The sequence below is a fragment of the Ischnura elegans genome, chromosome 5 (assembly GCF_921293095.1).
Source record: "Ischnura elegans chromosome 5, ioIscEleg1.1, whole genome shotgun sequence".
Lineage (NCBI taxonomy): Eukaryota > Metazoa > Arthropoda > Insecta > Odonata > Coenagrionidae > Ischnura > Ischnura elegans.
The window spans coordinates 39,318,615-39,336,065 of NC_060250.1; positions in this window are offsets into that span (position 1 = coordinate 39,318,615).

The following is a 17,451-nucleotide window of genomic DNA, read 5'->3' on the forward strand; positions in this document are numbered from 1 at the left end:
ATGCATTCACGAATTTTAAAAGAAAAACACTAGTGGAGCAGTTACGGGATAACCCAAGAGCATTTTGGTCTTATGTCCGGGAAGTTGAAGGTATAACGATTGATTTTTTTCCACGATCAATAAGAAATTATGACGGCAGCGATAGACCCATAAGTAGAATAAATGACTTGTAGTGTAGCCTACTAATCTATGTAAAAATTTATGCATGCTGCATGCTAGTGATTGATCACCCCTTGCCAAACATCCTAGAGGTGGCTCGCAGGTTATTATGTAGATGTAGATGAACACATCCTATTCAGGTTAGTAATGAAACACCTAGACGTACAAAACTTTTTAATGAGAGGTCTACATGGATTCAGGAAAAGTAGATCATGCGAAACTTCAATAATCATCTATCGTTGAATAAACATAATCGGGAAATGACAGGTTAAGCCAATGGTAAATTGGGTTTTGTTAAAAGAATACTAGGAAAGTGCGACGACAAAGCGAGATACGAGGGTCATTCAATAAGTTTTTAGAAAAAGTTATAAAAACAAATTATGTTGGGTCAGTTGTTTTATTTCTTTCATTAGAGTCTTCTTTTAGCAATACAAATTTGTCAAGCATTTTTCCAAGTATTTTAAGCCGTCTTGAAAATTTAGAAACATGCATTAATGTTTACCTAAGTTAGTAAGCTACAATACAACTCATTTAATCTATTTGTGAGTTCTAATGCTGTCTGTACAGTCTCTTATAAATCATGGAAAAAAGACATTCTGAATCTGTCTGTTCTACAGTCTATCTCTCCAGGGGCGGATCCAGGATTTTTTTCTGGGAGGGGCACAAGCAAGGCCGTATCCAGGATTTTGTTCTGGGTGGGGCACAACGATACCTCGTAATACAAAACGAACGCAATCATAATGGGACCGTATTAAAAATCTTGCCTATTTTTGAGGGCCTGGGGGGGGGGGGGGGGCACGTGCCCCCGTGCCCCCCCCCCCCCTTGATCCGCCTATGTATCTCTCTTATATTATTTTTATGATTCGATCTACCGTAGTATTCTGGCGTTGGTAAGATATGTCTACCTTCGTCAGAAAATACATTCCTCTTGAATTTATCTATTAGGTTAAGTTTATTTTTCAGTCTGCGGTCTAATAGAGATTTCCATTCGAGTTTATTGATGAGGTATTAACACTAACAAGACTAACGTAAAGAATTTTAACGTACCTGGCAGCGCCTCTTTGAATGGATGGTCATTAATGGGGTGCATTTTTTTCAGCGCTTAAGATTCCTTATCTACAAAGAACTTTGCCGCTATTTATTTCATTTCTCTGGAGAAAATACGTAAAGGGACTCGCAGTCACCGTCTAAAACTCACACAGCCTAGCCACCAAGGGTGTTTTTCGACTTTTCGAAGTTTTTCAACTGATTTAACCCTTCAGTATCCGCCTTATCTACATCTACATAACACCCTGCGAGCCACCTCTGGGGTGTTTGGCAGGGGGTGACTAATCACCAACATGCAGCATGCAAGAGGACCGCCATATGCACACCGCACGGCCATAGAAATATTACGCACACTAGAAAAATATGCATGCTTATTCATAAAAAATTGCTAATGATTAGTAATTCCTTGTGCAAATACATGCAAGGTTATAACTATGAAAAAACATGCAATGAGTGATCCTAGCGAACGACGCCATTAATCCTATCAATTGAGACAACGTTGCTATTCTTAATAGTACGAGGGAAGCATGACATTTTAAATCTCTCTGTTTTGCAGTCTATTTCTTTTATTTTATTCTCATGATCACGTCTACTATAGTACGATGGTAAACGAAGGATATGATTCACGTCGTCTGAGAAAATGTCTTTTCCGAATTTCCTAAGTTAAGCCTATACTTCGATCTACGCTCCTGTAAAGATTCCCATCCTAACTCGTGTAACATACTGGAAACGTTGCACTTTTTGTTGTAAAAACTCATCACAAATCTGGCCGCCCTGCGCTATATTCGATTGATTTCAGCTATTAATCCTACCTCGTAAGGGTCCGACACGCTAGCAGCATATTCCAAGTGAGGCCTCACTAGAGTCAGGTAGCTTATTCCTTTAACTTTTTTTTGGGCATTGACCGAGAATTCTTTTTACAAATCCAAGTTTACGGTTAGCTTTCCCGCATACTTCACGTATGGATTTACTTCACGAATGATCCCGGGTAATGGTGACCCCCAAGTATTTACCGAATTCGGCATTTTGTAGTGGAATCCCGTTAGCGGTGTAGCTCCTTCTTGAAGATATATCCTTGTCCCAAAAATTCATCACCATACACTTTTCAAGATTTAATTCTAACCTCCAATTACTGCACCAGTTATTTATGGCAACAAGGTCATTTTCTAATGGTAATCTATCGCTATGGTGGTAAACTTCTCTGTATACAACTACATCATCTGCGAAGAGGCGGATTTTGCTCGTGACCACGGTGGTTATATCATTAATGTAAAGAATGAACAAAAGAGGGCCGATACACTTCCTTGAGGTACTCCTGAGCTAACTTGAATTGTATCCGAGCTAACTCCATCCAAAACATCTCTCTGTTCGCGATCATTTAGGAAATCTTTGATCCAACCAATTACGTGTGTATCTATGCCGTATGCTCCCAACTTTTGAATCAGCTTTAAATGCGGAACCTTATCGAAAGCCTTTCTGAAGTGTAAAAATATGGCGTCGACTCGAACATATCTGTCACCCGCGGATAAGATATCGTGAACGAAGAGAGCAAATTGAATTTCACAAGACCTCCCTTTTCTAAATCCGTGCTGTTCTTTCGCTAATACATTTTGGCTATCTAAATGACCCATTATCGAACTGAAAATAATATGTTCCAATATTTTGCAAGAAATGGAAGTAAGTGAAATTGGACAGTAATTACTAGGTTTTTCCCTATCCCCACCTTTAAATATAGGCTTGACGTTCGCTGTTTTCCAATCTTTGGGCACTCTGTGTTCTGCTAGGGATTTTTCGAACACTGTCTTCAAGTAATCACTATCTTCTCTGATGCTGATTCCTTGTACACCCGAGCTGGAATAAGATCAGTGCCTGTCGATTTCTTTGGATTAATAGATCTGAGTTGTTTTTCTAAACCACTGCTTGAAATACAGATGGACGGAATCTGCTCTTGGTAGTGTCGAGGTAGAGGTGTTGATATGTTGGTCGTGAGATCAGAGAAGACACTATGGAAAAAGTTATTTAAGAGATTAGCTTTATCTTTATTGTTCGTCACTTTATCGCCACGTTCATTTATGAGTGAAGAGACTGTAGCGCTATTTCCCTGTACCACCCTCGCATATGACCAGAAAGCCTTAGAGTTGTCATCTAAATATTCGCCTAATATCTTTGTTTTGAACTCACTCAACGCCTCCCTAAGTGTTTTCTTCGACTCTTTTTTTAATTTATTATAATTTTTACGCATTTCTTGTATTTTCTCACAGCTAAATCCCGCATGTGTCTTCTTTATTTTAGCGTGAATTGCTCTCTGTCGCTTTAGAGCTTTACGGACTTTAGAATTGTACCATCTCGGTTCATTATTCAAACATTTTAACTTACTGGGTATCGTTTTATCCATGGCATCTTGCATAATACTAATGAACTTTTTCCATGCTTCGTTTACCCCAAGGTTGAGAGTGGCGTCTTAGAAAACAGTGAATGAGTTCTACAAGTACTGCTTTAGACCCCTCGAAATTCGCCTTATGGTATAAATATACCCTTCTCCTCGACACAGGTTTTCTATCGGAGACAATACGAAACTTTCCATGCACTGCCTTGTGGTCACTTATACCACCCACAGCCTCAGTTCTGATAACGCACTCTGGAATATTCGTTGCTAAGAGGACTAGTATGATGTAACCCCTGGTAGGTGTATCTACTAGCTAAGTCAAGGAATTGGAATAGAATGAGTAAAGCAAAGTTTCGCACAGATCCTTGTCTTTCCCTCCATTTTTAAAACAATATTTTTCCCAATCGATCGATGGAACATTGAAATAGCCGCCAATAATGACACTATTACGATTTTTCTGAGACGCTAAACGTCTTATCTGGCTATCTAACTCTAAAAATGAATCTAGGCTTGAATCAGGTGGTCTATAATATGCGCATATAAAGAATCTCTTAGCTGAGCATTCGATTGAGCACTAAAAACTTTACAATTCATTATCTCCAAAATTCTCAGCTCTGCTTGTGATCTCATCTTTGACTGCAATGAATACTCCTCCGCCTGTTCTTGTTCTACGGTCCTTTCTGTATATCGAATATGATTTCGGGAAGATCTCTCGGTCATGTATTTCATCCGATAATAGGAACGAAACCCTTGGGTCGGGTTCGCGGGATACTCTACTGGGGCAAGGACTATAAGCGATTAGCTTTTCTCCTCTGCCACCAGAAGGGGAAGGACGGGAAGGAACAAGGAAAGGAGGCGCCGCCGCGATAGGAGCCCGACGACGCCTCCAGGGAAAGGACGGGGAAGCAAGGAAGGGACGAGGAATCCTGCACCGTCACAAAGGCGGGCAGGTCCTACTACTAACGAAACCATGCTTACGCAATTAATATGCTACCAATTTTAGTAGATTTTCCAATGAGGAAGAAAAATCTATCGATCAAATCGGTAGATTATTTCATCCGATAGCCAACTTTCAGTTCCTATGATTACATCAGCTTCTGTTACTAGAATCAAATGCTGGAAATCAGCAACTATGTTCTTAATACTATGGCCGTTTACAACTACGATCGATAACGCTTCCTTCTTATGGAATAATTGACCCTTTATCTCGACGCAGGTTATCTATCGGAGACTATTTGGAACTGAAGGTAAATTAACTGAAGCCTTGGCGTGCAAATGAGCGGTAGCAGATGGCCAAATAATGCTCGTAACTCATTCAAACAGCCCGCAACCTTGCCCATTCCAAAGCGCTGTTGCCGTTTTCCGGTGGTCAGCAGCCACGTGTTTAGCAAAGTTAACAAAATCGTTATTTTTCATCGCAGAAACACGGTTCAAAGGCGTACTTGATCGCACGATTGGCAGGAGTTGAATGCAAGCAATCATTTTTTGATTAATCGATTGATTGATTGATTTCCAAATTGCAGTCATAGCGGTCACTTTTCGGGAGGGAGGCCCCCGCTGGGAGGGTCCAATAGATGGGCCAGCGATGGTGAACGCGTCGAGGAAAGGGTTCAGGATTAGGGACCTTACGTAGGGTGTGCCACACCCATCTTCGGACTACCTGCACCATGGCCCCACCAAACGCACTTTAACCGAAAATATTTTTTGTGTGATTTACGCAGGCATTTTAACATCTCCTCTTCATGCTTTATTTTTACTTAACTAGGTACTCTAATTGCATAATTACTGGAAGCAACATTCATGTTAAGGGTAAAGAGGAAGGCATGGGAACAATGTAGGCAAAGCCGTCTTTGAGCACACGAAATTAGGCATTCAAACTTCCACCCTCCTCCGAAATTCTTGAGACACACACATCTACAACATCTACATCTACAAATTACCCTGCGAGCCACCTCTAGGGTGTTTTTTGCAGGGGGTGATCAATCACCAGCATGCAGCATGCATTTGGACTCCCACATGCACACCACACCGTCCAAGAAACGTCCCGTATAATAACAAACTATACTACTATATGCTGTTAGAAATAGAATATAGAATAGAAATTCAGAAACATGCAGTAAGTTTTACATAGGTTAGTAGGCTACACTACAAGTCATGCAATCTATTTACGCGTTCTATTGCTGCCGTTATAATCTCTTATTGATCGTGGAAAAAATGACATTCGGAATCTGTGTGTTCTGCAATCTATCTCTCTTACTTTATTTATATGATCTGATCTTCCGTAGTACGTTGGCGTCCGCAAGATATGGTTAACTTCGTCAGAAAAGACACTGCTCTTGAATTTATCTAAAAGGTTTAGTCTATTTTTCAATCTACGGTCCGACAGAGATTCCCATCCGAGTTTATGTAAGAGGTCAGTTACACTAACAAGACTATCGTAACGACCTTTCACATACCTGGCAGCTCTTCTTTGCACGCGTTCTAACTCTGTTATTAAGCCTTTTTCATGAGGGTCCCAAACACTGGCAGCGTATTCCAAATGTGGTCTAACGAGGGAAAAGTAGCTAATTTCTCTCACTTTGTCGTCGCACTTTCCTAATATTCTTTTAACAAAACCCATTTTACGATTAGCTTGACCGGTTATTTCTCGAATATGTTTATTCCACGATAGATCATTATTGAGTCTAACCCCTAGATATTTCACAGATTCAACTGCCTTTAACTGCGCGCCCCGAATGACATAGTTACGCTGTAGGGAGTTATTCTTCTTCCAGAAATTCATTACGACGCATTTTTCCAAATTTAATTCTAACTGCCAAGCATCGCACCAAGCTTGGATAGCAGCAAGGCCATTCGTTAGTTCATCTATATCTTTGCTGGAACGAATTTCTCTGTAAACTACAGCGTCGTCTGCAAATAATCGTAACTTACTCTGCACTACTTCGCCAAAGTCGTTTATATAAAGAAGGAATAGGAGTGGGCCAATGACACTACCCTGAGGAACGCCAGAAGTCACTCTAACCTCATTGGAGACTGCACCGTCTAATACTACTCTTTGGACGCGGTCGCTCAAAAATTCTCTAATCCAGGAAATGACATCTTCGTCTAGACCATAAGATTTCAGTTTTAATATTAACTTTCCGTGGGGTACTTTATCAAATGCCTTTTTGAAATCAAGAAAAATCGCGTCTACTGGAATGTTGTCTTCCCCGGAGACTAAAATATCGTGGTCGAAAAGCGCTAACTGAGTTTCGCACGATCTGCTTTTCCTGAATCCATGTTGATTTCCCATTAATAAGTTTTGCGCGTCTAGGTGTTTCATTACCGAGCTGACTACGATGTGTTCAAGGACTTTGCAAGAGATGGACGTTAAAGATATCGGCCTGTAATTAGATGGCTGTTCCTTGTCTCCACTTTTAAATATAGGCGTTACATTAGCGATTTTCCAGTCATTAGGTACTTCGCGTTGCTTGATGGATTTACTGAATATTAACTGCAAGTAGGGGGCAAGTTCTGAGGCTAGTTCTTTATATACGCGAGAAGGGATTTCGTCTGGACCAGGTGATTTATTTGGACTAAGCGATTTCAATATATTTTCTATTCCGAGCGTACTAATGTCAATAGCTGGCATCTTATGAATACAGGGATTGTCATCGTTCTCGGGTGAGTATTCGGAAGGCTCCGTGAACACGCTCTTAAAGTAGGAATTTAATAAATTGGCTTTATCGTAACTGCTTGTCAACACATCTCCATTGTCGTTTCTCAGCGAACATACGGTAGATCGTTTACCTTGAACTTCCCTAACATATGACCAAAATGCTTTTGGGTTATCCTGTAACTGCTCTACTAGTGTTTTTCTTTTAAAATTCGTGAACGCATTCCTGAACGCTTCCTTCGTGGCGGCTTTAGTCATCCTATATTTTTTAATTATTAGCTCGCGTTCATTAGCGGATAAATCCGTGCTGACTTTTTTCATTTTAGCATGACACGCTCTCTGTCGCCTCAATGATTTTCTCACTTCCGCGTCGTACCATCTCGGTTCGCTGCCTTCTTTTACTATTTTACTAGGGATGTAGCTATTTATTCCCGAAGTTACGAGCGAAAGAAAAGCTTTCCAAGTATTCTCTACATTTAACTTTAATACTGATTCTTGAAACTCGGGGAAAGCATTTTTCATATGACTCTTAAACCCATCAAAATTAGCTCTTTTAAAAATGAAAACTTTACGCTCTTTTTTAAAGTTTACAGCGGTATTTAGAGAAAACTTTGCAGTTACTACCCTATGGTCACTTATTCCTTCGACAGTGCCAACGTTTATTACCTGATGTGGTATATTTGTCGCTAATAAATCAAGAATATTTTCTCCTCTGTTCGGTGCGGATGCTATTTGAAACAATGAATTAGATGTGAAAGTGTGTAATAAAGCCTCGCAGATCACTTTATCCCTCCCACCAGGAATGAAGCTATAAGTCTCCCAATCTATAGAAGGTACGTTGAAATCTCCACCCACAATCAAGTTTCTTTCAGGATACTTGGATGCTACGCTGTTTATTTGATTTTGAAAATCCAACATTGACGTTATATCTGAGTTAGGTGGTCTGTAATACGAACATAATAAAATAGTTTTGAATTTTGGACATTTAATTAAACACCACACAGATTCAACGCTGGTCTCAGTTACGGTTATCGCTTGGCTGACGATTGAATTCTTTACAGCTATAAAAACTCCGCCCCCAACTCGATTAATTCTATCTTTCCGATAAACAGTGAACGATTTTGGGAAGATCTCATTGTCTGAATCATCATCTGTTAGCCAACTTTCTGTTCCAAAAATGACGTTACACTTCGTACTATGAATTAAATGGTGGAATTCGGGAATCTTATTTCTTAAACTACGGCAATTAACCACAGCCACGATTAAAACTTCGGAAGTAGTAATATTGCGATTCGGGAATAATTCTGATTTGCTTTTGTCGAATAGACTGTTCACAGGCTCTATACCGCTGATAAATGGAAATGCATGTCTTATTGACACACTATCAAAATGACTTGAGCCTTGACTGCCTTTGAACGTGTTGCTCGACTGACGCTTCTCGTGCTTAAATGTAATACCTGAAACGATGATTTTTCTCTCTACTTCTCTATTCTCATTTCTGGAAGAATCTTTGTCTGTGAAAAGTTTTGAACTTACCCCTTTATTTTTCAACCCACTAATATATCTACACTCTGCCCTACTCTCTACTCTAAAAAAGACCTACAGTGCTCAAATATGCTACTAAACACACTCACTGCTAAAAAATCTATAAAAGCATTGAACTAGACAAGAAACTGGAAATCGTTTCCTGTGCATTAATGGAACCTTCCTTCCATTAATAGAACTTTTCGAGCCTTTAGAACTAAAATTGAATCGAAATTTATTTTTTTTCAAGAAATTTTTTTGTGATAATGGGTGCAGAAAAGTGGTTGAGAACAGTAAATATTTGCAGAAAACGAGATAGGTGAGATCATAAAATCATAGGGAAATTTCAACTTCTTCCTGCTGAAGACATACTTAGACAACAAGGCATAGAACCTACTGATGAGCCAAATATGGCTCAGAAGGACTCAAAATGTAAAGAAAATAATGGCCTGTCTCCATAATTGTTTTTTACACCCAATATTAAAAAATCACCTGATTTAGTAGCGAATACTGAGGGAAATGGTTGGCCAAAAAATAACATCTGGAAACGTTGCCTTGAATTCAAGACACTAGCATCGAGTTTGTTAAGGGTATCCTTTCAAAATATACCTTCTTTCTGAACGTAACATCCTTTAAAGATTTTTCTGGCTACTTTTCCTTGTTTTCAGAGTTGCCAGCCATGGAAATTATGATACCTCTTTTCCTCTCCAACCTTAGTCCATCGACTCAATGTTATTTTGGAGTGGCGTTTTATGAAGCAAAAAAACCTTGTAAACTATGATTCGGTAAAATTAATCGTACCCTGAAATTGCAACAGTATTAAAGTGTTAACTTGGTTTTTAGCCAGGGTCATTATCCCTATAACTAATTGAAACTGGAAATCGTTTTCTGTGCATTAATGGAACCTTCCTTCCATTAATAGAACTTTTCGAGCCTTTACAACTAAAATTGAATCGAAATTCATTTTTTTTCTCCATCAGATAATTGCCAAAATTATGTGATCGAAATTATTGCTTAGCTAATTACCCCAGGCGCCTCATTCTGCTCATTTAGTCGTGAAGCATATTCATGAGAAAATTACCAACCTACATTATTGGCATTTTGATTTTAAATTGAGTAGATAAACGCATTTCATCCGTCTTTAAAGTTCGTCTCTAACTGCAAAAACAAGATATAGAATATCTGGCTTGAAATTTGAAAATGAGACTTTTTGCTACTAATTTTTTTCCATTGAGCTGCTGTATGTATCTTTTTCCCATCCTCATCGTTCTCAGCGTTAAATTGAGGTTGAATGAATAGTATTATTTACGTGGGGCGCTGCTAATTACGTGAGGATTAATAGGAAGAGGCGATCTCAGGCGAAGGACGGTCACCTCCCTCGCCATTTACCGCTCCCTCTAATTCTTCGGCCCCCGCGGAGCGTCGCCACTTCCGCCTTCCGTCACTTCCGGTGGCAGGTGAGCTACCTCTGGGGTGGCGCGTGAATCACAAAAGGAGGATGTGCGCGATCGGGGATTAAGGTGCCCGGATGTCGCGGTGGTCAAAGCATTTCTTCTCCCTTTAGGATGGAGACTTTGAAGCGTCACTTGCATCAGTGAGTTCAGTGGTTATTAATAAATAGCCTTCGATTGCAATTGCACCCTAGGGGTGCCTCCTTAAGCCCGTATGACACTTACCAATTTATTGGCCAATCCATTGGATATTGGATTGTGGACCCACTGACACACACCAATTTCTAGCCCAATCTCCGTTTCACAATATTGGGCACAATTTCTTGGCCAACCTAGATTTTAGAACGGGTTCTATTTTCTCGAGGCCAATCTCCAATCAGAACTCAGTCTTGTCGACTCCTAGTGGCCAAATCTAGAAGCTCTTTGCAAAACATTTCACCTCGGAATTTTAATATCATATATAAAAACTTTAGAAGCATAGCAATCCATGGAATAGCTCAAATAATTAATATGTACTTTGAGAGAACATAAATTCACAAACATCAACTGTCTAAAGTGGGTAATTCGGAAATAACATTTCGGATATTTAATGAATAAAAACGTCGTGATTCTCCTCGATTGCGTCTATATTTTGTTTAAATTACAATTATTAAACTATTTTTCATGATTTGAGCGCTAAAGTTTCGGGTGAAAGTCCCAATTGATGACACAATCTCTGTTTATTCGATGAACATATTCCAGCCAAAACGAGCCGCTACGTTATCTTGGCTCACCTATGAGATCACAATATTTCCAATCTCTCATCATTCAAGGAACTCACCCGAATGAAATTTCGAGCAATTCGAAAATATCTTTGCAGCCCCTCGAAATAGTTATTAAATTTACAATTATTATGCCACCTCCCATTCTGTAGCTCATTGGCAATCAATCTGCGTCTTGAGATGCTCTTTTGTCATTTTGTGTTATGTGGCGTTCTCTAGTGGGGTATTAGAACACTATAACTGCCAATATTGGTGTAAATATTGGTACGTGTCATACGATGCCTAAAGCCCAATATTTTAACCAATATTGCGCGCCGATATATTGGCCAATAAATTGGCAAGTGTCATACGAGCTTTAGCTTACCACGTCTTCCGCCTTATTAAGGAAGGACTTGAGAAACATCATTTTATGTCGTGATAGTATCTATGCGTTCGTTAACGAATTTGTTGACGGTCTTGGACCAGAAATTCCATTTTTTAAATTGAATTGCAATTGTGAATAAAAAATAAGTATCTTTCCATATTACCGTTGTAAATAACTGCCGATTGCCGATTTTTTTAGAAAATCATAATGATTTTTACATGTATCTTACGTGAAATATTGCTCGAACTTTATCTTTATCATTATCTTTAACCTATCCCAAGTAAAATCTAACAGAAGATACATTTAACGCCTACCAAAGGAATTTAAATGGAGAGTACCGAAAGAACCAGAAAAACCTGTAAGACTGTATCTTTTACCTAACCACAATAATTCTTATGAAAATATTTCGAACCTAGATGTATTTGGAGTCCTATTTCAGTAAGCATCGCATTCAAAACTGGGTTCATCTTCCGTTCGTTAAACTTCTTTCTAAACTAAAAATTCCACACTTAACACTTTGCTCTTTTCAACGCTGTAATTTATTTTACGATACGAAATATATTTCCTTCTTTGCATTCCCCTCGGAATATTCAACGTTTCACTTATTCCTGCTCCTTACGCGAAAAAATAACTACCTATGATAAATCGGTAATTAATTTAATCATTAGGATTTATTATGATTTTGTTTTCTCTGTGAATATATTATTATATCTGCGTCTTTTCTATACACTTCCCTCTCAAGGCCGGGGGAGGGGGTGAGGATGAGAGTAGCCAGGTGTGTAATCAAGGTTCAACGGCGTGAGATTTTCACACACAGTGGCCATGGGAGGTTTGCGGTACTTCTTTCCCTTCGTCCACCCACGGTTTCTCCGGGAATTCCTCTATTCAGGACTATCAAGTATTAGTCTCAGATGGATTCAGATGAAAATAGCCTTAGGCTATAAAAATTTAGATAGTCTAGCGATCTCCCTTACAAATACATAGGGAAAGAAGCTTTAATTAAAATATATACATAAAATATTATTAAAAACTATGTGAATAACCTGTTATAAAAAAAAAGTTAGTATTTTCGACTCATCTTCGAAAAGAATGTCGCTTCTCGGTGTCATTCGGTGTCGGAGGAACGCTGAATCGTTTAAGTCAGTAAATATTCACTTCGATAATGGATTCCAAGCTTTTGCGGTAACACTAGAGGATTTTATCAGGTTATGTAGCTAAATGAAGGTAAAGATTTCATAATTATTTTTTAGAATTTACAATAATATTTCCATCATTTTCAAGAAAAGTGATACATAAATACTGAGGAAAAAGAATTCATTCTGGTCGCTTTCAAGATCAGCTGCGTGTGGCTTGTGTGACCAAGATTTAGCAGCTACATATTGACACACCATTGAGGTGATCATCGTATAAAAATTATGCTGTATTGCGTCATAAAATGACCACGGAGGATATGTCGACATTAAACCACTAGCGGCTGGTCACACATAGGATTGTTGCAGGTCATCCTCGCTGCTTAACTTAAAAACTGTCCAATCATAAGACTGTAGCCGCTATCCTGCCAATGGGTGCTTGTGTGAAGTTTACCTAAATTGCCATACGCATCTAAACCATTAGCGCTGCATTTTCATTGATCATTTTCGCATTTACAATATCCTTTCAGTATAAGTTCACAAATAACCTCGGCAGTTAGAAGCCTATAAGCAAGACACAACGCTATGATTTTTTACGCACACTGATGTTAATGTACGCCATTAATTAGCATCACTAAGGAGATAATTTACAGTACTGAATTTCCACCGTGAACTAGAAAAAGACAAGAGGAAACTATTTTTTTCTACTTTTGAAAACAATTCGTGCGCAATTTGGAATCTCATTTGGTGTTGTGTCCTTTAAATTCTCTCACAAAAACGTTTTAATTAATCGTTACAACCTGTTATGTTTTGCGAAAACATGGAAGAAACACAGCAAGAAGCAAGTAGTGACAGCTATTGTAGCAGGTCTTCAGGTGCAGGGTAATTAAGGGATTCCAGTTAATTAAAGGAAACAATTATCTGGAAATTCAATGGTCTGTTTTAAATGCGGCAGCCTGGTGGTTGGCCGAGGAACCGGAGTCTCTTTCTCACGTTTATCGAGGAAGTTAGAAGGACAGCATTACAGAATTAATAAGCGAGTGAGATTATGAATGCATGCATAATTGGAGGTAACGCACTGTAGTCAACTTCATTGACCAAGTTTGATTTCACGCTTACCAAACAATTAAAATCGTGCATGTTTTTCTGACGGTAACCCATAGGTTATGTTAGATGTGATATCTATAGGTCAACGAGGGTGATTGATAAAATGTATTATCGTTGAAAGAGATAGCCTGTGGTACTTATTTATTAAGTCCTTGTTCATTTTTTCCACAATGTTTCATTCTTCAAATTTGCTATTCCTTTTTTCTATCCATCTTTATTTCTTATGACTGGTATTTTACATGCCTCTTCCTTAGTGTTTTCTGAGCTCTTCCCTCACGTATCAAAGCCTAACTTCGATTGAATCAATGAGTAATTCTTTTAGATTATTATGTGTTTTTGGACTTCTCATTCGTCGGAAAATTTTATGCATCTACCTGCTTGAATATACTATGTACTTTTATATGTAAATGCTGAATATTAGTAAATGTTATTTCTGGCGAAATATTAGTTGCTCATGTGTTTTTTTTTCCTCCTTTGTTGCAGGCGAGGCCGTCGGAGGCACAATTGAGCCCTAGACCTAGGCGGGAGATCTTCTTCCTTAACCTGGAAGATGGATACTTAGGCTGCCAATTGAACGAATCCACGGACGTACTCCAACTATACGAACTGTCTAAGCTATGCGAAGGGACTTCGGACTGTTACCTAGGATCAGACGAGCGCTCTGACAAACTGAACTGCACATGTGAGTGGGTCTCTACAGGTTTTCTTGAATCGTCTGGAAACTTTCAGTTGTTGCGCCAAACTGGTCTTATTGCGGAAGACGATATAAGTTGTATGATCTTAGGTTTTCCCGGCGTATCAGGTGCAGAATGGTTTCTCGGGTTTTCCTCCGGTGTAAAACCCGAGAAACTTTTCTGCGCGATATAAGTTGTTTTCGTGAAAAAAGATCTGATGCTTTCCTGGCGTATGCTGGTAGTGAAGGGTGCTCGGGTACTCCTCCGAGTAATCCTCTCCATGGCTACCGATCTTTCGGGTACGAATCGTAATTCATCCCTTACATTCTCAGGGAGTCTGTGCCTTAGTTTTCACTCCCATACGAGTGAGTGAAAACTGAGGGGTCGCGTGACCTTTTCTCGACCGACGAGTGAATTTGGTATGCTTGAGCCGGGGGAGTGAGCTCGTACGTAGGGAAATTCCCTCCCTCGCTCAAACCCAGGGAAAACCTTTTTCGATGTGCGAGTAAGCACACTACCATCGTCGCAAAAAGGGTAGAACCCTGAAAATTAAGCATTTGTATGAAATTCTGCGGAAGCTCCATAGGGTCGTGTCATACACAATTTCAGGTGACAGTATACTTTTATCAAATCCGCTATTATCGTCCAATCTTCACCAAATTTTGGATTTACCACTTATTTCACGTTGTGAACAAACCTAGGGGTGGGCGGAAACGCTACGATGACAATAAAAATAAAAATAACACCATACATAACTTGATTTCGGAGTGGTAACTTTCACGGTCAGGCAGCCATCTTGGACGATAAAAGACGATCGATCGATTGGGCGATAATAGCAGATTCGATAAAAGTATACCGTAGCCCAATTTCACGCATTGTTTACTCGATTGCAACAATAAATCATTAAACATTGTTTAAACGTAAATATTTGGCCTCTACGGTCGAAAGAGTGAATAAGAACACGCGAACAACTATGAGAACGGCAAAACGGTCGTCTTTTTCATCTCGTCACGGGAAAAATATTTAATTGATACATTTCATTGTATTTTTATAGAGAGAATGACGTCTTCGCATTAAAAATATCTTCATAAAATTAAATTTTACCAATTCTTGGATTGTTTTAAATGGCCGAATGGTATGTTACAATTTCCGAGGTGCAGAAAAGTGCATGGATATCGAAGTTACGTACGCTATGTGAAAAAAATATTTCCAAACTACGAGATCAGTCGTGCGAGTGTATTCGCATACGAGAAATTTCGAACGGACTCAGACATAGGCCCCACATTCAGCCCTGAGGATGGAGTGCGACTCGTACCCCGAAACGTCGGCAGCCATGGAGGAGATTACCCGGGGTGCGTTCCGAATCACGCATCATGTGCATCGATGCGCATCAGGCCGTTCCGAATCAAGCATTGATGCGGCCCTGCATCGAGCATATTTCGAGGTTTCGGAAGCATCAACTCGCATCGGCTCGCATGAGAAATTCTTGATGCGGTTGATGCAAAGGCATCCGCATCAAGAATTTCTCATGCGAGCCGATGCGAAGGCGAAAATGGGCGCAACCTTTAAAATTGTGACTTTGTGTTTGGTGTTTGCATAGAGTGTTTACACGGCTCTGTTGTGCTTCTACGATCATAGGAAAGAGTTGAAGGAGTTATAGTTATTAGTTTTTGAAATAATAAGTCCATATAAAATGGAAAATGGGGAAATCTATATCCGATGCGTTGGAGTGTGCGTGTATGTAACTTGTTTACAACCGTTATTAATTTCATTGTGGTAAAAATGCAAAATACGATCTATAATTTCACACATTGAAATGCAGGCGTGGTAGTTTTAACCGTAATTTTGCTTCTGTACACTAACTTGTGGAAATTTTCGACAATTTAACGTAATATTGTGAAAAGATTAGTTGAAAAGCTACATCAGGGAGTGTTTATAAATACCACTCATTTGTACACCATGCCACCTGCTTTGTAGCAGTTCAAGATGGCGTATTAAGTTTTCTTGAACTTTATTATAGTCTGTTTCGGAAATTTATGCAAGATGAATATTGCGAATTGAAGTGCGGCAGTGCCATCATTTCGCAATAGCTCCTTTGCTTTCCAAAGCATTAGTCATAAGCGAAGGACCTTCAAGCTCGACAAACTTAACACAAGTTTCAGATTTTCATACTGCGGAGTGAGGGGTAAGTCACTTTGGTGGTCAAGACAGTCCTTATCGAGAGCTTAATTCCGATCTTACGTGGTTGATGTGGATCATTCAGTGTCCATTTTTGAGTGAAATGCCTTCGTTTCTGGATATTTTTTCTTGAAAACCGTCGTGTTAATTACCTGAAAATTCAATGAAAAACGCGAAAAAAGGCCTTTCCGTGTAATCGAACTTGTCTACCTCGAAATTGAAATTAATTTTCGAAGGAGGGATTCATGGCGAAAATATTCAGTCTTATAAAATACGGATCCAAGTATGGACATAAACCATTTCCTAGGGATCGCGAAGACAATACATCGGTATGTTTTACGTATATTAATCGATGCAAAATACTGCTTTTCCGGTAGTATTAAAGTTCGAAAGCAATGAAAAAAAAGGTTGCAAAAATGCCGTAAAATTCAATATTTATATGTGCGAAGTATACTTTGAAAGCATAGACATTGATGTTTTACGATAATAATATACATAGAAACGCAAAAAAACGCGAGCGCTATGAAGTTGTTATTGAATACCTTTATTATACGCAACCAAGATTCTCGGTACGTAGTGAAGATAATCTTGTCGCATTTCAAATCGGACCCAAAAATACGATTTAAGCAACAAGGAAAATAGAATAATTTTTAAACTCATTAGAGTGAATATTTGGGAGTTCCGTTTCTATTAACTGGCTTGCGATTATTTCTTAAACCACTTATGCATTTTTATTGCAGAAGATTTATTAAAGAATTTTCGTTTTCTCGACCAAACGTATCAGACTGAATCTGGCCATGGTAGTTGGCGCGTAGAAGACAGTTCCAAAACAAATGATGGCGTATATAAATAGCATGGATTTGTTCACAAAGAATTGCAAATGTATGGAAAGCAGTAACACATGAATCGTCTCCGTACATAGCAGTTACAATACGAATTATGACGTCTGGAAATCCTATTGAATCGTTCAACAAGAATTGCAAACGTATGGAAAGCCGTTACTCATGAATCTTCT